Source organism: Lathyrus oleraceus, chromosome 2 (genome assembly GCF_024323335.1).
Source record: "Lathyrus oleraceus cultivar Zhongwan6 chromosome 2, CAAS_Psat_ZW6_1.0, whole genome shotgun sequence".
Lineage (NCBI taxonomy): Eukaryota > Viridiplantae > Streptophyta > Magnoliopsida > Fabales > Fabaceae > Lathyrus > Lathyrus oleraceus.
This window is the reverse complement of record NC_066580.1, coordinates 311,413,472-311,433,916: the sequence shown is the minus strand read 5'-3', so window position 1 is coordinate 311,433,916 and position 20,445 is coordinate 311,413,472.

Sequence of the window (20,445 nt, the reverse complement as noted above, 5' to 3'; positions counted from 1 at the left end):
CCATCGCTTTCTTTCAGCTCCACCCCGTGTTTTATGACAGATCTACAAGTGCCAACACTCCAAACGTTCCTGGTAGCGCTGGTGGAAAGCCTTTTCATGTAAAGGATGTAAATGTTGCTAGCAGTTTTGTCGACGGATAATGACATTTTTGATATCCTACCACAAGCTAAGAAACGCAAGTATTTTATGAAGAATTTGTACAAGACATTTGATTCCAGGGCTTTGCATGACACTTTTTCTACTGTTGGACGCATCCTATTTTGCGAAATGGCTACCGTTGGTTCCGGCCAGTCTAAAGGCTTTAAGCTTTGCCCAACTTGAGAATGCCGAACCTGCAAAGAATGCAATTGATAAGTTAAACGGATTGTTGATAAATGATAAATGGTAACATGATCTCGCGGCAATGCCGGTTTAATTCCTGAACCGACCTTTGTGCTTATAGGCCTCAGTAAAACCTAGAAAGCATACATTGTAGCAACAGCTAGAACAATATTCACAATCACAACAACAATTTCAGTTGAAGCTACATAGTCAGCAGCCTCAGCATTCGGTCAATAACGATGGATTCAGTCAGTCTCAGTTGTCTTCCAATCTGGAAAACCAAGTGAAGATAGAGCCTGGAATTGAACATCATAAAGAAGTGCTCAATTCTCATGTTCCTGAACATTTCCATATGGCTGAGATGCATAATCAGTTCCAGCAAAATTCATCCGAAGATTGTCCTAGGAGTGCTCAACACCTTTCATTTCCATCTGGTCAGCACGACTTATGGTCATCAGCACCTCAATTCACACCTCCTCCCTGCAAGCATCAAACAATACATATCATATTCAAGTGAATTCGCAACCGTGAATAGCTTTTTACTGGCGGTAAAAATTCACCAGCAACAAAAGGGAATCAAAACATTTTCAGAAGAAAGTACAAGGTACAAGTTACCTTTTTCAGAGCAAGCATCAAAATGGGATAGACAACAGAGCAACACAAGAAAGCACTTCCAATTCCAATACTCTTTTGATCTCATCCAAACCCTAGCAATGGGATTATAAAAGGGACGGATACTGTTCACAGAAGAGGAGGAGAAGATAGGAGGCGGCGAACATTCAAAAGAGAGAATGGAAGGACACTATTGACACAGAAAAATAATCCTCCATACTCCATGCTTCAGCAGTAAAAAACCACAAATCCCTTAAACACTCCGCCGTCTCCCTTGTTACAACCAGAAAGGCTATAACCGGAACCGCATCAAGACTCGACATTCGTCCGGCAACAACAACAACCTTCGAGCTCAATCCATTCTTCATTTTTCTAGCATCAAACCTTGGCTATTAGGGTGAGGGCATCCTCGCCTAAGTCTCCACTGTAGTCACCCAAATCCGATCTCTTTTGCATAGGTAATGGTTTGGTTACGTGTTTTGATTATTGTTTGTTTTTTAATATGCTTGTTGAGTTTCTTTACACTTGATGATTGTGTCACTTTAAGATATGTTTGGATTTCTGTTTGAAAGGCTTTGTGATTTCGGTTTTGTGCCGGAGAAACATGTTTCGTGGGATTTGCCATTGTTTTAACATCACCATGAAATCGTTTCCTGCTGGATAGGCTGTTGTTCCTCTGTTTAGCTTTTCTTCACTTATGCATCTTTTTTCCTTTTTATTACTTTTCCTTGCCGATATCATCATCAGTGGACCAGTGGTGGAGTTGGCCAGAGTGTTGGTTTGGTAGGCCCTTAGTCCTGGGTTCGAGACCCATGTGTGTTATTTGGTTTTTCAACATTACATTTTCTCAGTTGTTATTTATGTTTATGTTTTATTATGATTTCTCTTACACTCATAGTTTCATTATCACTTAATAACACATATTTGGTTTTCCTTTAATTTCATCATCCATTCAAAACCGCTTTAAAAATATAAATCACATGTTTCTCGATTCAATGTCGAGCCCATTTCCATACCCTTGTAAGTCGATTGCTTTTAAGCATCGCCATCAACCTCACATGGCTTACTCTTGGGCCTTCTTACAATGAGCTCTTAAGCAACATCAACTAAACTTTCAATAATTTCAAACCTCGGTACTTTAATTGTTTTAATTTAATATTCAAATCGTTTTCTAAATAAAACGTGAAGAAAAAGATTACCTGGATGGAATGTCCAGTCGTAATCCCGAATATTAGGCTCAAGCTGTAAGAGCTTGCAAGCCATAAATATTCGTCTTCACTTCCACACTCTAATATTCAAATCGTTTTCTAAATAAAACGTGAAGAAAAAGATTACCTGGATGGAATGTCCAGTCGTAATCCCGAATATTAGGCTCAAGTTGTAAGAGCTTGCAAGCCATAAATATTCGTCTTCTCTTAAACACTCAAGTATTCAAATCATTTTCTAAGTAAAACGTGAAGAAAAAGATTATCCTGGAGGGAATATCCAGTCATAATCCCGAATATTAGGCTCAAGCTGTAAGAGCTTGCAAGCCATAAATATTCGTCTTCTCTTTCACACTCCAAGATTCAAAACCTCTTCTTAATAAAGTCGGAAGAAAAAGATTACCTGGAGGGAATATCCAGTCGTAATCCCGAATATTAGGCTCAAGCTGTAAGAGCTTGCAAGCCATAAATATTCGTCTTCCCTCCAAAACATTCGTAAATATTCGAGTCATTTTCTTAGCAATATTGGAAAGAAACAGACTGCCTGGGTGGAATGTCCAGACGTAGTCTCGAGTACTAGACCCAAGCTGTAAGAGCTTGCAAGTCATAAGTGCTCGTCTTCCAAAATCCAAAACATCTAATCTTTATTAAACACTTTTTCAAATAAAGATGGAAATGGAACATGATGTATACCGTGCACTCTTGAGGCTAGGATTCGAGATGTATATCTCGCTCATCCAAGTTCTCGCCATCACTCAAAACACCTCAAACCAATCAATTCTTTTTCTCGCCGCCGTGCGATTAATCTCTTAAACCTTTTCACAAACGAAAGGTACTTTGTTTCAAAACAATGCAAGGCAAAGTTTCTCCACCTGTTTTGGGTAGTCCAACAATGTTTTCGTCGATTTGACACAAAGTAGCTTTCGCTAAAATCGACCTACAAACAAACATTTTCTACCCAGAACTACGTAAGCCTTGATTTCTCTGTTGAGATACGTAGGAGTAGGATTTGTAAATCTTGTCAGGCCCACTAATAAAAAACTTAGGTTTAGACCTTCGTTAAAAAATCCAAAAAGCATCTTCTCTTTTCTTTTGATTCTATTTATTCTTTCCCATCTAATAATTTGAAAAGCCTAAATATTTCAAACTAACATTAACGCACACAACTGACCTAATGGTTCCCGTTGAGTACAACGGACGTGAGGGGTGCTAATACCTTCCCCTTGCGTAATCGACTCCCGAACCCTGATATTGGTTGCGATGACCATATCTTATCCTTTTCTTTTGTCTTGGGTTTTATCGATATTTCCCCTTTCCTTTTTAGGAAAAAATAAAATTCGGTGGCGACTCTGTTCAGTCCATCATTGCGAGCGTGCGATCGCGCTTCGCTTTGAAGTCGTATCCCCATATTTTTTCGAGGTGCGACAGGTGTGATGTGGTGAAAAGGGACATCCAACGTCTGATGGATGAAGGCATGATTCAAATTGTTCAATCTCGTCATGTAGATGACGACGTCAATGTCATAGTGCCAGTTTTCAAACAGAAAGAGCGGTTGGTAATTCAATATGATAGCAGTAACAATAAGAATGTCAGTCAAAGATTAGTATCGCCGTTGGTAATACGGTTAGCGGGCCCAGTCCCGTATTCATCTGATAAGGTTGTACCGTACCAATACAATGCTACAATGATAAATAATGGTCAAGAGGTCCCGTTACCTACGACTAATTCAGTAGTGAGCATTGTCGATGTAACGAAGGTGACCCGTAGTGGTCGAGTGTTTGGGTCAGTGCTCCCAGAAAGCAAAGAAGAAACGATTGTTGGTAAGAAGGTGGAGGTGCCTAATGTAGATCCGGTTGGTTGTTCAAAAGATAAGTCTGGTGAATCCAACAACTTGAAAGCCAATGATAATGATGAGGTACTCCGATTGATAAAAAGGAGCGAGTTTAATGTGGTTGAGCAGTTGCTCCAGACTCCCTCACAAATCTCAGTGTTGTCTCTACTGATGAATTTCGAAGCGCACAGAGAAGAACTACAAAGAGTTCTTGAACAAGCATATGTAGAGCATGATGTTATTGTGGATCAGTTTGATCACATCATGGCTAACATCACTTCATGCAATAATCTGAGCTTCTGCGATAAAGAACTCCCTGAAGAGGGAAGAAATCATAACCTGGCTTTGTATATTTCAATGAACTACAAGGAAGATGCTTTGTCAAATGTGCTTGTTGACACCGGTTCGTCACTCAATGTGCTTCCTAAGTCAACTTTGTCAAAGCTATTTTATCAAGGAGCGCCCATGAGGTATAACGGTGTAATTGTCAAAGCCTTTGATGGTTCGCGCAAGACAATAATTGGTGAAGTGGACCTTCCAATCAAGATAGGTCCGAGTGATTTTCATATTACTTTTCAAGTAATGGATATCCACCCGGTCTACAGCTGTTTATTGGGAAGGCCATGGATCCATGAGGCAGGAGCTGTTACTTCAACTTTTCACCATAAACTCAAATTTGTGAAGAATGGCAAGCTTGTGATTGTTGGAGGAGAGAAGGCGTTGTTGGTTAGCCATCTGTCATCTTTCTCTTATGTTGAGGTTGAGGATGAGATTGAAACTCCATTCCAAGCCTTATCTATTGCTGTTGAAAAGAGAGTTAGGGAACCTATGTCCTCATTGAAAGATGCCAAGAAGATTGTGGAAGAAGGTGTTGTTGATCAGTGGGGGCGCATGGTAGAGGTCTCCGACAACAAAGGCAGAACCGGTTTGAGGTTCCAGAAAGGCTCATCAATTACAAGATCTGAAGATATGCAACTCAGCTTCCGTAGCGGAGGGGTCATTCATGGCAATGAATAACACTTAGCTGCTGTGCTAGAGGATAGCGAAGAGGAAGATTGCACCAACTTTGTAACGCATGGAAAGACATGCAACAATTAGACTGTTGTTGATATTCCTGTTATTTTGCATCGATCTAAGTAATTGCTTTTATATTTTAAAATCCTTCTCTTATGCCTAAGGGAGAAGTGAATATTATTTGGGCATTTTACATTGATCATCAATAAAATTAATTCTATTCATCCACATCTTTGATCTTTATTTTTACTTTTTGCTTTATTCTGAAAATGGTAATCACAAAAAACATAAATAAACAATATAATTGTCCATTTGCATAATATTTGGTCACAAATTCACTTCTCTAAAATCAAAATATCAAATCATTATGAAGGTTGGTTCCTAACCCCATTGAATACAATGATCCTTCTCCTTCTCCAAATTTTGAATTCCCTGTGTTTGAGGCCGAGGAGGAAAGTGATGTATAAGTGAGTGATGAATTATCTCGTCTTCTTGAGCAAAATGAAAATATTACTCAGGCGTTTGAAGAGCAGATCGAGCTAGTCAACTTGGGTTCCGAAGATGATGTGAAGGAAGTCAAGATTGGGTCTCGACTGTGTCCAGATGCTAAGAAGGGGTTGATTGATCTTCTTCGAGAGTATTTAGATGTGTTTTCTTGGTCCTATCAAGACATGCCTGGGTTAGATTCTGAGATTGTGGAGCATAGATTGTCGTTGAAGCCAGAATGCCCGTCAGTCAAGCAGAAGTTGAGAAGAACGCATCCTGATATGGCTGTGAAGATCAAAGAGGAAGTGTAGAAGCAGATTGATGTCGGTTTCCTTGTGACAGCTGAGTATCCGCAATGGGTGGCCAATATTGTGCCAGTTCCGAAGAAAGATGGAAAAGTCCGCATGTGTGTTGACTATAGAGATTTGACTAAAGCCAGTCCGAAAGATGATTTCTCTCTGCCACAGATTGATATGTTGGTAGACAATACTGCTAAATTCAAAGTCTTTTCGTTTATGGATGGATTTTCCGGATATAATCAGATCAAAATGGCACCCGAAGATATGGAGAAGACCACATTCATTACACCCTGGGGAACATTCTGTTATAGAGTGATGCCTTTCGATTTAAAGAATGCTGGTGCAACTTACCAAAGAGCAATGACTACTTTTGTCATGATATGATGCATAAAGAGATTGAAGTATATGTCGATGACATGATTGCTAAATCAATTGATGAAGAGGAATATGTTAAGCATTTGTTGAAGTTATTCCAGCGTTTGAGGAAATATAAACTCCGCTTGAATCCCAATAAATGTAGTTTTGGTGTTCGTTCTGGTAAGTTGTTGGGCTTCATTGTCAGCGAGAAGGGTATTGAAGTTGATCCTGCCAAGGTCAAAGCAATACAAGAGATGCCTGCGCCCAAAACTAAGAAGCAAGTCAGAGGTTTTCTTGGCCGCTTGAATTATATTTCCAGATTCATTTCCCACATGACGACCACATGTGCACCTATATTCAAACTTCTTCGGAAATATTAGTCTTGTGATTTGACCGAAGACTGCCAGAAAGCTTTTGACAGTATCAAGGAATATTTGCTTGAACCTCCGATTTTGTCTCCACCTGTTGAAGAAAGACCGTTGATCATGTATTTGACTGTGCTAGAAGATAGTATGGGTTGTGTTCTTGGTCAGCAAGATGAGATTGGGAAGAAAGAATTTGCAATTTACTACCTCAGTAAGAAGTTCACTGACTGTGAGACTTGGTATTTTATGCTTGAGAAGACTTATTGTGCATTGGCTTGGGTTGCTAAGCGTCTGCGTCAGTATATGTTGAATCATACCACTTGGTTGATATCCAAAATGGATCCAATCAAGTATATATTTGAGAAGCCTGCTTTAACTGGGAGGATTTCCCGTTGGCAGATGTTGTTGTCAGAGTATGATATCGAATACCGATATCATAAAGCAATCAAAGGTAGTATCCTGGCTGATCATTTGGCTCACCAACCAATTGAAGATTACCAGTCAGTGTAGTATGATTTTCCTGACAAAGAGATTTTGTACTTGAAAATGAAAGATTGTGATGAACCAATGCTTGAAGAAGGGCCAGAACATGGTTTCCGTTGGGGCATGGTATTTGATGGAGCTGTTAATCAATATGGGAATGGCATTGGGGCAATGATTATTACTCCTCAAGGCACGCATCTACCATTTACAGCTATATTGACTTTCAAGTGTACAAACAACATGGCAGAATATGAAGCTTGCATTATGGGGCTTGAAGAAGCCATGAATCTGAGAATCAAGTATTTGGATGTCTTCGGTGATTCGGCTTTGGTTGTGGATCAGATCAAAGGAGAATGGGAGATAAATCAACTCGATTTAGTACCATTTAGAGATTATGTGAGGAGGATTTCAACTTTCTTTACAAAGGTTGAGTTCCATCATATCCCTCGAGATGAAAACCGGATGTCAGATGCTCTTGCAACATTGGCATCAATGATTATGGTAAAGTATTGGAATGAAGTTCCCAATTTATCTATGATGCGTCTTGATATGTCAGCTCATGTGTTTACTATCGAAGAGATTAAAGATGAGAAGCCGTGGTATCATGACATCAAATGTTTCCTCCAAAGTCAGATTTACCCGCCTAGGGCATCTTTGAAAGATAAGAAGACTTTGAGAAGATTAGCCAGTAATTTCTACTTGAATGGAGATATACTGTACAAGAGAAACTTCGACATGGTTTTACTCAGATGCGTGGATAGACACGAAGTAGACTTGTTGATGACTGAAGTGCACGAAGGTTCCTTTGGTACTCATTCCAATGGACATGCAATGGCGAAGAAGATATTGCAAGCAGGTTACTATTGGTTGACAATGGAATCTGACTGTTGCAAATTTGGGAAGAAGTGCCACAAGTGTCAAATTTATGCTGATAAGATTCATGTTCCTCCGACACTATTGAATGTTATCTCTTCCCTGTGGCCCTTCTCCATGTGGGGAATTGATATGATTGGGATGATTGAGCCCAAAGCTTCCAATGGACATCGTTTCATTTTAGTGGCAATTGACTACTTCACAAAATGGATTAGCGACATCGTATGCAAATGTGACCAAGCAAGTTATTGTAAGGTTTATCAAGAGTCAGATCATATGTCGTTATGGTGTGCAAAGTAAGATCATTACTGATAATGGATCGAACTTGAATAACAATATGGTGGAAGCTCTTTGCAAAGACTTCAAGATTGCACATCATAATTCTTCTCCCTACATACCCTAGATGAATGAGGATGTTGAAGCTGCGAATAAGAACATCAAGAAGATTATCTAGAAGATGGTTGTCACATATAAGGATTGGCATGAGATGCTCCCATTTGCTCTGCATGGGTATCATACATCCATCTACACTTCAACAGGGGCAACCCCTTTCTCTCTTGTGTATGGTATGAAAGCAGTGCTCCCCGTAGAGGTTGAGATTCCTTCATTGCGTGTGCTCATGGAAGCCAAGTTGACTGAAGCTGAATGGTGTCAGACCAGGTTTGACCAGTTGAATTTAATTGAAGAGAAGAGATTAACTGCCATGTGTCATGGTCAGTTATATCAGCAGAGAATGAAAAAGGCTTTTGATAAGAAGGTCAAACCTCGAGTGTTCAGAGAAGGTGACCTTATGCTCAAGAAGATTTTGAGGTTCAAGCCAGATTCATGAGGAAAATGGACTCCTATTTACGAAGGCCCATATGTTGTTAACAGAGCCTTTTCAGGCGATGCATTAATTCTTTCAAAAATGGATGGTGAAGATTTCACTCGTCCTGTGAACGCAGATGTAGTCAAGAAATACTTCGCCTAAAAAAGAAAAGAACAACTCGCTAAGTTAAAAACCCGAAAGGGCGATCCAGGCAAAAATTAGAGACATAAAACAGAAAGAATTTCCCGATAAGTTGAGTACCCCACCTTGGGGCAACTTATGCAAAAAATTAGGGATTATGGCAAGTAACTGCATTCTGCTGATCTTCAGTATTTTGAAGGCTTGTTTGACCACAAGGGTTGACATCGATTCATCACCCTAGCAGCGGTCAAGAGCACAGTGGATATCAAGAGTTGGTAGAGGGATTAAGGATCATTTGTATTCAATGTACCCCTTTTCCATGTAAATTACCATTTTCAACTTTGTAAAATCTATGGAGTCTTGTCATTTGCAGACTACCATTCTATTAAATAAAGTTGAGCTTTTATCCAAAGTGTTTCTACTATTATTTACTTCAGCCAATAGTTTTAAATTTTATTATGATCATTTTGAAATTAAATTTTTAAATCAAAATCAAGTTTTCTTTAATATATGAAAGCAAGAATTTTTTTTCAAAGCAAGTAAAATGAATATCAACAACATTTCAATGGATAGCAAGCCCTTAAGTGTGAAACATCAGAGGTTCCCCAAACAGTTAACCCTTAGGGTATCCCTAGACGCTTCTGTTGATTCAGTTCCTCAGCGGAGTGTTGGATCCTCAGTGGAGTTTCTTTCCTTGACCCCACCTGATTTGGTTGATTCAGATATCCTGCGGCGTGTTGTTTTTGTTGGTGTAAGCCCTATAGGCCAATACTTTTGGTACTTGTATCGAATTATTTATTAATAATAAAAGGATTTTTGTTTATTATGTTTGTTTAATAAAGTCCCTAGAATAGCTAGTCCGTTTAATGTATCAAGTGTGACTTAATCGTGAGATCACACTAAACATAAGGACACTATTCTTAAAGAATCCGTAGTCGAGCTTTATTGTGAAGTGGGATAACATTAAAGCATTAAGACTATTATGTATATAAACTGATGATCACATCTCATGGATCATGGATAACGAGTTATCAAGTCTTAAACATAGGTATGAGTATTAAGAGTAATATTTATACTGGATTGACCCGCTATGAGAATACTATATAGAATGTTATGCAAATTGTCATAAGTTATTCTCATGGTGATAATGGTGTATACCACCCTTCGACCTGAAACCACTATGGACCCTAGATGTAGAGTCGAGTGCCTTATTGTTGATCAAACATTGTCCGTAACTGGATGACCATAAAGACAGTTGATGGGTACTCCACGAAGCATGCTAAGGGACATGAGTGACCTAGATGGAATTTGCCCATCCTGCGTAACAGGATAAATGTCTACAGGCCCAATACTGAACTGGACAAGGATGACACGGTCTATGCCTTGTGTTCAATATAGACATAAGGGTAAAAGGGTAATTATACACATAAGTATTATCACAAAAGGATTTGTCCGATCATATGACATTTTCGTGTCTTGGGTAGCAGTGATGTGTTGCTAGATACCGCTCACTGTTTATTATGTTAAATACGTGATTTAATATAATTGTCAATGCCGCGAAAACCTACAGGGTCACACACAAAAGGGAGAATTGATGAGAGATAGAGTAACTAAGGAACACCGTAAGGTATGGTGCACTTAAGTGAATTGTAGAACATCGTAAGGTACGGTGTACTTAAGTAGAATACGAAATATGGTAAGGTGCCACGCGCTTAAGTGATTTTGGCATATTATAAGGTATGGGCCACATACACTTAACTGGGCTTTTTAGCTTATAGTCCACACAAGAGGGTCTATAAATAGAACCCTTGTGCAGAAGCATTTGTGTAGTTTTTGCAATTTCGTATCTCTCTCTCTCTCTCACCCAAAGCCTTCATTCGTAGTAGCTAGCACTGAGATTGAAGGAATCCGTTCGTGTGGACTAAGTAAAGGCATTGTCATCGTTCAACGTTCGTGATCGCTCCGTAGATCTGCATCAAAGGTTTCAATCGTCACAAGAGGTAACGATTCTATCACTGATCATGCCCATTTGTAAGGATCACTAAAGGAGAAAATTTTAAATTTCGCTGCGTTTTGGATCGCTATTCTCGTTTAGTGGTATCAGAGCCTGGTTACGAAACCATGCATCTGATAGCTGTTTATTTTCTGTATTAATATGATTAAAAGACAGAATGAATCAAAGAATAAATGAGTAATTAAATTTGGCATCATATGTGTACAATTTGGATGATTGATGTTGACTATGCTTCGGAATCCGACATTAGTATGGTGAAGCAGCGATACATCGATCGTCCATAGGTTACGCAATTGAGATCGATCAAGTTATATATATGATATAAGTAATCCTAATGCAAAATACAGTATATATGATATATTGTTACTGTTTCATTCATTCAAACACTTAATGGTTGTTTTCCTTTAAGCGATCAATGGTCGTTTGCTTCTTGATCCGACATTAGTATGGTGAAGCAATGACCTGTTGATCAATCATACTGAATCAACAATCGAGGTGTGTTTGACGGTCTGAAATTGGTGTATTAGGGTTAGTGATGGCACAAGGGTTGTGCTGTCAAAGAGTTATGAATTGAGGGCTTGTTGGATCACGTCTGTTGACTGTTTCAAAGCGCTGATTTTGGCCGCGTGACGTTCGTCACTGGCCTGTGACGGTCGTGACAAGCTGGACGTGACGGTCGTGACATGCTTTGTGACGGTCGTCACATTCACAAAGTCTGTATTCTCTGTTTTTCTGTAGTGTGACCAAGCAGCAGACCCCGGCTAACTCTGCATAGTGTGATCGATCGCCGAAATTTAATTTGGTTTTAATTAATTAAAATAATTAAAATTAATAATAATAATAATGTGCTTATTATTATTGTCTTGTGGTGATCGGTTATGGACTTAGTTTTCCTTTATTTTGTTTTGGGTTTTTAAAATACGACCTGCGTGTCGTGCCTCTCTTTTAATCTCTTAATGTAACTTCTTTTCTCATCTCGCTCCCTCGTATGTAAAACGAGTTTCTTTTATGTAATGTAATATTATGAAGAAAGAGAAGAATTCAATATCAAAGGAGGACAACCTTGAAGATCTTGCTTGGAGAAGCTTAGATCGTTATTAGGTTAGCTTAGATTCTCTCATTGGCTTGGGAGAACAATTGCGCTAGGGGCCATAACTATTTAATTATGTATGTTGATGCATGTGAGAGACGATTTATATGAAAAATAAGTCGGTGAGATCAGAATAATTGCAATCCCCTCAAATTAAATATTAAGTTTATGCTTTCCAAGTTTTAGCACTCATCAAGACTAGTATCGGATAGTGTAGGTTTCGCCTACGCGAGGTGCATGTTCTATATTAGTAAGGTGCGATGGGATAATTGTAATATCCAATTGTTAAAACAATGGGTCAAACTTAACTAAACAAATTATAATAAGATTATATGTGTTTAGAAGCAAGAGTTGGAAATGATCCATATGATGGATTGGAATAAGGAGTTATTCACCCAACTAAAATATTCGAGAGTTGTATTAGATACAATTGGAAGGAGTTCCTACCTAAATAACCTAGTTTTGTGTAATCCGCCTACGCGGACTTAAAACAAAGTGAAATGTGGATCTCGACCCACTAGAAAATCTTCCAACGGGATTTTCCGAATCAAATGATGAGGGTCATTTGTTTTGAGTAAAATAGAGGGAGCATATTTAATTAAAGGCCTAATTAAATATGTTATTGATACTTATATTTTCATTAATTTCATGTAGATTACCATGACAACAAACACCTCTAACAACATTTTGCGATCAATCCTTGACAAGGAAAAATTGTTTGGGACAAATTTTCTGGATTGACACCGAAATTTGAGGATTGTCCTCAAACATGATAGAAAGTTGTATGTCTTGGAGAAACCTGTTCCTGAAGAGGAACCTCCTAATTCTACACCTAAGGCAGAAAGAGATGCTTATAAGAAGCATGTCGATGATGCCAAGGAAACTGCTTGTCTCATGCTAGCTACCATGAACTCAGAGTTACAAAAGCAACATGAGAACATGGCAGCGTTCAATATGATCGAACACCTGAAGATGCTCTATCAAGAGCAAGCAAGGCATGAAAGGTTTGAAGTTTCAAAAGCCTTTTTTCAAGGCAAGTTAGCTGAGGGAGCCCCTGTAGGTCCCCACGTGCTCAAGATGATTGGGTATGTGGAAAACCTTGAGAGGTTGGGTTTTCCCCTCGGAAAGGAACTTGCGACTGATTTGATCTTGCAATCGTTGCCAGATAGATTCAGTCAATTTGTCCTAAATTTCAATATGAATGATATGGACGAATCTCTTCCTGAACTGCTAGCCATGTTAAGAACTGTTGAGCAGAATCTGAAGTCAAAAGGGAAGTCCATTCTGATGATCGGAAATGGAAAGAGACGGAACAAAAGACCCACCAAGCAGGGTGATAAAGGGAAAGGCAAGGAAGTTGCCAAACCCAAACCCATTGTTGCTGATTTGAAGCCTAGTGGAGGCATATCAAAGGAAGGCACCTGCTTCCATTGCGGTAAGACCAGACACTGGAAGAGAAACTGTCCAAAGTACCTGGAAGATAAGAAGAATGGAGTAGAGACTTCAACTTCAGGTATTTTTGTTATTGAAATTAATTTATCTACTTCTGCATCATGGGTATTAGATACTGGATGCGGTTCTCACATTTGTACAAATGTGTAGGGGCTAAAAAGGAGTAGAGATTTGGCAAAAGGTGAAGTTGACCTACGAGTTGGCAATGGAGCAAAGGTTGTTGCTTTAGCCGTAGGAACTTATGTATTGACTTTACCTAGTGGTTTAATAATTCAGTTAGGGAACTGTTATTATGTGCCTGCAATTAGCAGGAATGTTATTTTCGTTTCTTGTTTGGACAAGTTTGGTTTTTCATTTATAATAAAGAACAATTGTTGCTCAATTTATTTGAATGATATATTCTATGCTACTGCACAAATGAACAATGGACTATATGTCCTTGATCTTGAAATGCCTATTTATAACATTAATACTAAAAGAATGAAACCTAATGAGTTAAATCCAACTTACCTTTGGCATTGTTGATTAGGCCACATAAATGAGAAACGCATTTCCAAACTCCATAAAGATGGACTCTTGGACTCTTTTGATTATGAATCATATGAGACATGCAAATCTTGTTTAATTGGAAAGATGACAAAGTCTCCATTCACAGGAAAAGGTGAAGGAGCTAATGATCTTTTGGCCCTCATACATACTGATGTATGTGGACCACTAAACATACCAGCCAGAGGAGGTTTTCAGTACTTCATCATATTTACCGATGATTTCAATAGATATGGTTATGTGTATTTAATGAAACACAAATCAGAGTCCTTTGAAAAGTTCAAGGAATTCAAGAATGGAGTACAAAACCAACTAGGTAAGAATATTAAAACTCTTCGATCAGATCGAGGTGGTGAGTATTTAAGCCTAGAGTTTAATGACCATCTGAAAGAGTGTGGGATTATATCCCAACTTACTCCTCCTGGAACACCCCAATGGAATAGTGTATCTGAGAGAAGAAATCAAACCCTGTTAGACATGGTCCAATCCATGATGAGTCACGCCGATCTTCCAAACTCCTTTTGGGGACATGCACTATTGACAACAGCTTACACACTTAACAGTGTTCCATCCAAAAAGGTTGAGAAGACACCATATGAGATATGGAGTGGTAAGAAACCACATATGTCTTACATGAAGATTTGGGGTTGCGAAGTTTATGTGAAACGACAAATTTCAACTAAGCTTGAGCCCAAATCTGACAAATGTTTATTTGTGGGGTATCCTAAAGAAACAAGAGGGTATTACTTCTACAATCCTTCTGAGGGCAAAGTGTTTGTCGCTCGAACTGGAGTTTTCCTAGAAAATGATTTTATTTCCAAAGGAATTAGTGGGAGGAAAGTAGAGCTTGAAGAAATTCAAGAATCACAAAGCATTGATACACCTATGGAGGAATTAGAGCAGGAAACACAAGTAGTTGTGGAAAAGCAACCTGCTCAAGTAGGGCAAGACCAGCGTAGGTCAAGCAGGATACATCACCTACCTGAGAGATATGGATATCTCATAACTGATAAAGGTGAGGTATTACTCATGAATCAAGATGAGCCCGTGACCTACCAAGAGGCCATAACTGGTCCCGAATCTGAGAAGTGGCTAGAAACCATGAAATCTGAAATGGATTCCATGTACACAAACCAGGTTTGGACCTTGGTAGAGCCTCCTGTAGGAGTTAACCCTATAGGATGCAAGTGGGTCTTCAAAAAGAAGACTGACATGGATGGTAAGGTACATACCTATAAGGCAAGACTGGTTGCAAAAGGATATAAACAAATTCATGGGGTTGACTATGATGAAACCTTTTCACCAGTTGCAATGCTTAAATCTATTCGCATTTTACTTGTTATCGCTGCATATCATGATTATGAAATATGGAAGATGGATGTCAAAACTGCTTTCCTTAATGGGAATCTTCTTGAGGATGTGTACATGACACAACCTGAAGGATTTGACATACCTAAAGAAGCCCAAAAGATATGTAAGTTATAAAGATCAATCTATGGATTGAAGCAAGCTTCCAGAAGCTGGAATCTTCATTTTGATGAAACAGTAAAACAATATGGATGCATCAAGAACGAAGACGAGCCTTGTGTCTACAAAAAGGTTAGTGGGAGCATGATCGTTTTCCTGGTATTATATGTAGATGATATATTACTCATTGGAAACGATGTCCTTGCCCTGCAACAAGTAAAGTCTTGGTTGGGGAAATTCTTTTCTATGAAGGACCTAGGTGAAGTAGCCTATATATTAGGAATCAGAATCTATAGAGATAGATCACAAAAACTGCTTGGCCTAAGTCAGAGTACATACATAGACAAAGTGCTGAGACGCTTTAATATGCATGATTCCAAGAAAGGACTCATACCTATGCAACATGGTCTGTGTCTATCAAAAACACAATCCCCTTCAACTAAGGAAGAAAGGGATCGCATGAATAAGATTCCATATGCACCTGCAATAGGATCTATCATGTATGCCATGTTATGTACTCGACCAGATGTCTCGTATGCTTTGAGTGCAATGAGTAGGTACCAATCTGATCCTGGTGATGCTCATTGGGTAGCTGTCAAGAATATCCTTAAGTATTTGAGAAGGACTAATGACTCATTCTTGATATATGGAGGTCAGGAAGAGCTGGTTATAATTGGATATACCGATGCTAGCTTCCATACAGATAAGGATAACTTTAGATCGCAATCTGGTTATGTGTTTTGCTTAAACGGTGGCGTTGTGAGCTGGAAAAGTTCAAAGCAAGATACAATTGTTGATTCTACAACCAAGGCCGAGTATATTGCTGCCTCAAGTGCAGCAAAGGAAGTTGTTTGGATAAAAAAATTCATTAGTGAACTTGGCATAGTTCCTAGCATTGTGGATCCCATTGGTCTCTATTGTGATAACAATGGTGCTATCGCACAAGCTAAGGAGCCTAGATCTCACCAACGATCCAAACACATACTTAGGCGTTATCTCCTCATTCGAGAGATAATAGATAGAGGAGATGTGAAAATATGCAGAGTACCTACACTTGACAATATTGCCGATCCACTGACAAAGCCTCTTGCGCAGCAGAAGCATAATGGTCATACTAGATCTATGGGCATTAGGGGTATGCCTGATTGACTCTAGTGCTAGTGGGAGATTGTTGGTGTAAGCCCTAGAGGCCAATACTTTTGGTACTTGTATCGAATTATTTATTAATAATAAAAGGCTTTTTCTTTATTATGTTTGTTTAATAAAGTCCCTAGAATAGCTAGTCCGTTTAATATATCAAGTGTGACTTAATCGTGAGATCACATTAAACATAAGGACATTATTCTTAAAGTATCCATAGTCGAGCTTTATTGTGAAGTGGGATAACATTAAAGTATTAAGACTATTATGTATATAGACTGATGATCACATCTCATGGATCATGGATAAGGAGTTATCAAGTCTTAAACATAGGTATGAGTATTAAGAGTAATATTTATACTGGATTGACCCGCTATGAGAATACTATATAGAATGTTATGCAAAGTGTCATAAGTTATTCTCATGGTGATAATGGTGTATACCACCCTTCGACCTGAAACCACTATGGATCCTAGATGTAGAGTCGAGTGCCTTATTGCTGATCAAACGTTATCCGTAACTGGATGACCATAAAGACAGTTGATGGGTACTCCACGAAGCATGCTAAGGGACATGAGTGACCTAGATGGAATTTTCCCATCCTGCGTAATACGATAAATGTCTATGGGCCCAATATTGAACTGGACAAGGATGACGCGGTCTATGCCTTGTGTTCAATATAGATATAAGGGCAAAAGGATAATTATACACATAAGTATTATCACAAAAGGATTTGGTAGATCACATGACATTTTCGTGTCTTGGGTAGTAGTGATGTGTTGCTAGATACCGCTCACTGTTTATTATGTTAAATACGTGATTTAATATAATTGCCAATGCCGCGAAAACCTACAGGGTCACACACAAAAGGGCGGATTGATGAGAGATAGAGTAACTAAGGAACACCGTAAGGTACGGTGCACTTAAGTGAATTGTAGAAAATTGTAAGGTACAGTGTACTTAAGTAGAATACGAAATATGGTAAGGTACCACACACTTAAGTGATTTTGGCATATTATAAGATATGGGCCACATACACTTAAGTGGGCTTTTTAGCTTATAGCCCACACAAGAGGGTCTATAAATAGAACCCTTTTGCATAAGCATTTGTGTAGTTTTTGCAATTTCATTTCTCTCTCTCTCTCACTCAAAGCCTTCATTCGTAGCAGCTAGCATTGAGATTGAAGGATTCCATTCGTGTGGACTGAGTAGAGGCGTTGTCATCGTTCAATGTTCGTAATCGCTCTGTAGATCTGCATCAAAGGTTTCAATTGTCACAAGAGGTAACGATTCTATCATTGATCATGCCCATTCGTAAGGATCACTAAAGGAGAAATTTTTAAATTCCGCTGCGTTTTGGATCGCTATTCTCCTTTCAGTTTTCCCCGACAGAGTTTCTGCCTTCTCCAGCGAAGTTTGTACGTCCTCAGCAGGGTTGATGTTTAGAGATGGTTGATCTTCCCTAGTGGATCGCATTGATTTCCCCACCAATATCCATTCAATTTTCTCCCAGTCAGAGTTTCCTCCTGATTTCTGAGCAGCTTTGTTATGATTATTCTTTGTAGGGTTGTCTCCCATTTTTATGGTGTTAACCTAAAATTCCCCACAAATTGGATGTTCTATCCTCAGCAGATCTCCTCCTTCCCCAGTTAGGTTTGAACCTTTGGGATGTTGATCTCTCGATTCTCCAGCAGATTGTCTCCATATTTTGTGGATCGACCGAGGATTGTACCGGTGGTTCAAATTCTTTGCGACACCTCTGTATCCTTTGTGATCGTTTTGTCAGCATAATCATCATATATGCATATACATATACATTCATATAATTTCATAATTTGCATATCTCGCATCTTCATATTTGATTTGTTCGAGATTCTTATGGCGGTATTTTATCCCCATAACAAATCTGGTGTCTATCCTCCCTCAATTATAGAATGTCAGCCCCTTAAGCAGAAAGATTTTAACCTTTCTCTGTTTCCCCACTGAGTTTATTTCCTCGTGGATGGTTGTTATTTCAGTTTCCTCTCCAATAGATTATCTGGATGGAATTACTCCCCTTGAGTTATGTCCTCATTGGGTTGAGTCTTGATTGATTGTTTCTTTCTAGCTCTTACCTAGATAGATGCTTTGGTCCCCTAAGAGTCTATTACCCAGTAACTGGTAATATTCTTCTTAGTTTGCAGTTTGTTACTTCTTTCCCAATACCCGACAAAAGTAACCTTATTTCTTTCCTCAGTAGAGTCCCCAATGGATCTATTCCCCATGAAGTATATCCTTGATATGTTCATCCTAACTGGTGACAGATATCTTTCTTTCCCCTGCCTGAGTCTATCCTTGATATGCTCACTTTAACTAGTGAAGAATATTCTCATTTTTGGTATTCTACCCAGTAAAAAGGTAGTTGTAATCCCTATTTTGTTCCTCAGAGAGTTAATCCTTGATATCTTCATCTTAATCTATGACGGGTTTTCTTCTCCTTGTAGTTTTCTACCCAGTAACCGGTAGTTGTAAATCCTACTTTATCCCCTTTTCAGAGTCTATCCTTGATATGTTCATCTTAACCGGTGACGGATTTTCTCTTTGATTGGTTTTCTACCCAGTGACGGATTTTCTCTTTGATTGGTTTCCTACTTTGTCCCCTCGTAGAGTTTATCCTTGATATGTTCATCCTAACCGGTGACGGATTTTCTCTCCGACGATTTTCTATCCAGCTTTCGATAGATGTAATTCCTACCCTTTTTGTTCAGTTGGTATATCCTTGATATGTTCATCCTAACTGATGACGGGTATCCTCCTTGGCATTTCGAGGCAAGTCTATCCTTGATATGTTCATCTTAACCGATGACGGATTTTCTTCCCTGTCGAGTTTATCCTTGATATGTTCATCCTAACCGATGACAGATACTCTCATCCTTGGTCTTCTACCCAGTAATTGGTAGTTGTAAATCCTATTTTCTGCAGTTTTTTCCCAGCAAAGCTATTCTTACCCAGTGACCGGTAATGAATACTCCCTCCTGGTGGTCCTCAGCGAGTCATCCTTGATATGTTCATCCTAACCGATGACGGATGTTCTCTCTGTCAAATTTTTATTATCTCCTTACCCAGTAATAGGTAGTAGATAATAGATTTATGCTCCTCCTGTGTTGAAGTGCATTCTTCCCCAGTTGAGTTGAGTGCGCACTTCCTTAGTGAAATCGCTTTCCCCTGCATGATTCGAGTACCTCAATTTTATCCTGACCTAGTCGTATCCCCTGCAGATGTTGTTGTTTCCCCGTGTAAGACCCCAATTTTGTCCCTAATATCCCTCATGGCATCATAACATTGCATTTGGCATTGCCTCAAGGATCATTAGCATCTTGGTTCCCTTTGCCTTTGGGTGAGACTCCTTGTGAGTGACTTGAGATCACCAAGCATGTTTGAATTGAATGTCATTGCTTTTCTCATTTTATTTACTAACCAAAAGCACAAAAATATGTCACTAACATCTTATGTTTGTAGCTTAAGCAATCACAAGGTCTAAAAGCTTCAAGAAGATCATTGGTACAAAGACATGGTCAAGAGGAGATGATAGAAATCATGTTAATGGTCACCAAAGCTCTCATCCATTAAATATGCATCCCTAGTACCTCAATTCATCATTTTGATTAAAGCAAGTCAAAGGGCTTGAGATCTTGTTCTTCAAGAAAACCCTAATTCATCTGTGCACCACAATGCCTTGCTCCTGAAGCAACCTCATCCCATGATCAAATACAATCAAGGGAAGTCCTTTAACTCTTCATTTCATGCATATTTGAACTTATTTGAGTGTCCTCAATCATCAATTCATCAAGATATGAGTCATGGACTTGAGAAGTTGATCAGTCAATTCATCTAACTATTTTGAAATGCACTGAGATCTAACTTTTTATGTATTGGTCAAGTGGAGATGGTTCCAAAAGCAA